Source organism: Phalaenopsis equestris, unplaced genomic scaffold, assembly GCF_001263595.1.
Source record: "Phalaenopsis equestris unplaced genomic scaffold, ASM126359v1 Scaffold000061, whole genome shotgun sequence".
In the NCBI taxonomy this organism is placed as follows: domain Eukaryota; kingdom Viridiplantae; phylum Streptophyta; class Magnoliopsida; order Asparagales; family Orchidaceae; genus Phalaenopsis; species Phalaenopsis equestris.
This window is the reverse complement of record NW_018164503.1, coordinates 1,678,222-1,683,536: the sequence shown is the minus strand read 5'-3', so window position 1 is coordinate 1,683,536 and position 5,315 is coordinate 1,678,222.

The window sequence follows — 5,315 nt, the reverse complement described above, 5'->3', positions numbered from 1 at the left end:
TAGTCTTTCTTTTTTGCCATAATTGCACATAAGAAGTAATATAGAAATGCATAAATTTAGTGGATCTACATTTATCTCAAATCTTATAAATTATTAAAATATGATTTTTATAATGAGATATTAGAATATTGTCGACCCCATGGGCATAAACTTATAATAAATATTTAGTGAACACAAAAATATTTTATTATATGCAATACTATTTAAATAAAATGTATTTATGCAAAGAATATACACTTCTAGTAAAGGTTAAAAAGGCAAATTATGAATAAAATATACTTAGAAGAACATATGTTACTAAAAAAATTTGTGGTCCAAGTTATTCAAATAGTCAACTTTAGATAATAAGTTTAAGATCTAAACTATTTTATTTCTAAGTCTTTTATTAGTTTATTATTGAGTGTTACACATGCTAAAATGACCAACACACACATATTTGATGATTGAGTGCAACATAAATCTAATATTAAAATTATTTGAATCAATCTTAAATAATCATAATATATAATTTGGATTGTATTATAAAATCAACAAAAATTAAAAATCTCTAAAATCGATTTAACTGCATGACCTCTGAGTATACATCTTTTATAATTATGGTAAGTTTTAAATTATAGATGAACTATTATCTTAAGACCATAGAATATTATGATTAATAAAAACTTATCATAATATCATATTATATGATTTTTATTGCTATGCATTATCTTTATATTTTTAAGAAAATTCTAGTATGATCAATGTACATTAGATAAGATTATTTAACTTTTCAAAAAATTATACTACATGCTACACAATATAATATATGATCAATTTGATTATCAATTAAATACTTAAATTCAATTAACATTAATTGGCTTTAATCAAAATTTGAATCTAATCATATTATAGACTTAATAACGTATAATTAATTTTGCTAATTAAAATCTATTAATCACATGGTAATTTAAATGTCTATTATGATCTTAATTGAATTAATTATATTGTATGATCTACATTTATTGTATAATCAACTAATAAATAACTTTGTTATTCATTTTAATAGCCTTAAGATTTGATCAAATAAATTAAAATTGTTAATATAAATATCTATAAAACCTCGTTAAAAGAGAGCAACAAAAATGCACAATCTCTACTATAAAAAAATTATTAGAGAGAAAAAGAAAATGTACACTATGGTAGTCTTTATCTTTCCAATACCTTTTGATTCTTACATTGTTAATCAAATTTGTTATCACCTTTTTTAACTTATTTATTCTTCTTAAGAGAGACCTTAGATCTCAAAAAAAAATGTTGAAGACTTTATCTTGCCTAGCTATGGAGCTAAGATTACCTAGCTTCTCACATGATTTAGAAGAGGTTTTAGGGTTTCTCCATTACCCATGAAAGAAAGAGCTTTCTTTGCCTTGTACCACTAACCGAACATCTTGAAAAGATGGCTAGATTGGCATGAATGGAAAAATATGTATCATAGAATTGAGGATATTCCAATCAAATTATGATCAACATACATTATAAAGTTTTATAATTTGATTTGGTATGAGTGCAATATAGGAGTTAATGATTAATACCAAAATAGGCACATCTCAAAAAAAACTCATTCTGATCAAATATTTGTATTGAATATTTGGTTGGACCTTCTACCATTACACTATATGTAGGGATGTAAACGAGCCAAAAACGAGCGAGATCAGACTCAGCTCATGTTTGGCTTGTTAAAAAATATCACAGTTCATGTTAAACTCGTTTATATTTCGAACACAAAAAAGTGTGCTCGTGTTCGGCTTATTTACTTGGCGAGCCGAACACGAGCTCTTCTCGAACAAAGAGTCAGTTTGACAACCCCTATTTTTTTAATTAATAAATTTTATTGATTATAAATCTTTGTAACATTGTAGTCAATTCAATTTTCTTAAAATAATATATATAGTATTTCAAGCTAAAACAAACCAAACACGAACGTACAAATCTTTGTTCGTGTTCGACTCATTTATATATCGAGCACAAAAAAGTGTTCATATTCGGCATGTTAACTTAGCGAACAAATCGAACACAAGCTTCTTAGATCACAAAAAAAGTGTTCATATTCTGCGTGTTAACTTAGCGAACGAATCGAACACAAGCTTCTTAATAAACAAAACACAAGTTGTTCACGAACAACGAGCCGTTTTGATAGCCCTAACTATATGTAGGCCAATTCACTAAGTCATAGCCCTCAACTAAGTTGACGTGGCTTCATTTTTCAAAATAATGAACAACAAATCCTAAAACACATTCTTCAAATTTATGATCTTAACAATTTAATCTTCCTTTTTTAACCAAAAAAAAAAAAAAAAAACTTTCAAAAGAATCAACATGTGATGCAAAACAAAATATTCATAGAAGCACACTTATTCTTAATCCAATGTACTATCTATATGATTCCAAGTTGTCGTTCATTGAAGAAGGTTGTTAAAGAGTGCCATCCTAACGACGTACTCAATTTAAACAATACCATCTAAAAATTCATTGTCCACATTCTTGGCACCGACTGTACTCCTGATCTTATGACATGGAGCCGTGTCACATTTTACTTCGTATAATATATAATATCCGAAATGGATTAATATATATTATAGATATCATATAGCTAGTTTGATGATAATTCGAATATTATAATCGAACTTCTTTGATTTTAAGTTGCATTCATTGGAGTTTGTGATGGGACGCATGCACTTATCATAGGAACTGTGGTGGAAGCCAGATGAGTGAGTTTTGGATTGTAAGTGCCGTTTTATTTTCAGGGCATTTACTTGTATACCATACAATTTTTATATGTACTTATCTAACACTGAAATTTTTATGTTTACATACATTTCACTCAAATGTTTAACATTACATAAAAAATATCATTATTTGTTGAATCTCAAAATGTCCTTCAGGTCACGCCTAAAGAGTAAAGCATTGGTCGAATGAGAGGAATTATGGGAAGTAGGAGAAAGAGTAAATCACAGGCAATGTTAATTCTTTGGGAATAGATTCAGTAGTCATTTCTAAGAAAATGACCCTTTTATTTATGTCAGAGGAGGTGCCTAGTAAATTACGAAATTGTCCCCAACTTAATTGGAGCGTTACAATGAATTTATGAGTCATTACGCATTTACATATCTGTAACTAGCATTGACACTTTTGACATTGGTAACTGATCGACCTATCGGAAGCCCTAGTGTTTTTGGATGAAATTTTTGAAATTTAAATATGTTTTATAGATTTTATAACTTGATTTTTTTCCACAATTTAGCACTGCACACAAGATATTTTACGCAAGTGTACGTATCGTTCAAGAATCTGGAGTATCGATCCCACAGGGAAGACTGTTATTTTAAAAAATTAAGAAAAGTTTTAGCCTATTCAAAAGAGTCTTAGCCTAGAAATAAAATCGATTTAAATTGTGCTTGTAAATTCTTCCAAGATATCACTAAACTCATAGATTTACTCTAAAGTTAACTTTACTAAAGTTAAATAAGTTAATAAAGTTCAAGTGATGAGAAATACCCTCCCCTTGCAATGAAATAAGTAAATTGTGTAGGACTGGAACACATATAATATAGATTGTAATTAGTGACAAACAGGAGCATTCTTCTTCTTACCCTCTTTCGAGTGCATAAAGAAGTTTGGTTTAACTAGGTAAGTATTTTTGCTTGTCACCCTAGAAACCTCCAAGTTACCCCTATCAAAACCTTTATTTCTATCTATTTACACGGCCCATCTTTATGGAATCAAAACATATTTTAACATACCAATTGGACAAATTGATAAGTAAATGAAGCAGGAAGTAAACCATCACAATAATAAATAAAAACTCATTCTCAATGTATCCACAAACCCACACATACTATTACCTCATCATAAGAGAAGGTACAAAGGATCTACTTACAGTGCATGAAGATATCAACACAATTCATTATCTTATAATAAAGAAAATTCACACACAATGAGTTTACAGCTAATATAAGACAATTCAGAATGAATACTTATCTTTCTCCTTGAGAAAAGAACTAAAAACTCCTCCCCAAATGATCAAAATGTATTCCTTGCACTGCTCATAGCAATCTTTTACAATATCCTCTCAATTTTCTCAAAGAAAATGCAGAAAAATACAAAACCTCACTTTATACCTACTTTCCTGCACACTTAGACTTTTTTCCTTGTCATAAAAAATGATCCTCCCCCTGTTAGAACTATTTCTCCCCGCTCATAACCTCTAATTTCATGCATAACCACTGTAGAAACTGCACAGAGCAGTTCTGGCGCCTAGGTGCCACTTTCTCGGGTAAGCATGGAAAACAACTGGCGTCTAGGGGCCAGTCTGTCACACCATGGTGTCATGTTCTCCATTTTTGGACATCAACTGGCGCCTAGGTAACCATCTGAGGTGCCATGGAGCAGCGCTAAGGCCTTAGAAGCTAGCGCCTAGGAGCCAACCTGCTATTGCTCCATTCCTCCATTTGCCACCTTTTCGATCCGTTTTCGCTCCAATTTGCTTAAACGTTATTATACCTGCAACAAAAACAAGACAATATATTCTTTTAAAGTGCAATTTCATCAAAAAAGAATATTGAAATATAAAGGAAAACGCGACAAGAAATGTCAAAATCCCTCAAACTTAAACATTAATTGTCCTCAAGTAACACTACAACTTTAAAAACCAAATTTCTTAAGTTGAGGTAGTGTGTTTCTTAAAGATTGCTTACAATTTTGCCTCAAGAATGTCATAGGGCAACCTAGAGGAAATTCTAGTGAATAGGGCTAGGACTAAGGTATAAGATAATCTTGTATTCAACTTAATAATTTTGATTTTCTATTCACTTCAAAATTAATTGTAATTGGTCAAACTTGGGATTCCTAGAAAGTGTAAGAGATAGAATTTTAAGCACTCTATTTGTAAAGATTTGACTAATACATTTATGTAATAAGAACAAGCTTAGGATTGTATCTAAGTTTTCTCCTTTAAAAAATTTCAAGTGAATAATTTTTTATTAGGCTTCTTCTCAAGATTTTCCTCACTTTTCATTTTCTTTTCTATTTTTATTTTCCTTTTCCTTTTATTTTCTTATTCTTTTTGGATCATTTTCAATCTTTTATTATTTTATGTAAGGAGTATTATATCTAGATTGGCCTTTAATGATTTTGAATTTCACTATCCTCCTCTTAAAGTTAATAACTCATCACTTTACTTCACTTAAAATTTGTAAGTATTAATTTGAAAATAAGTTTTAATAGAGGCTCCACTTTTATAAAGTGTAAATCTAGGAATCCTAATTTTTCAAAAATAC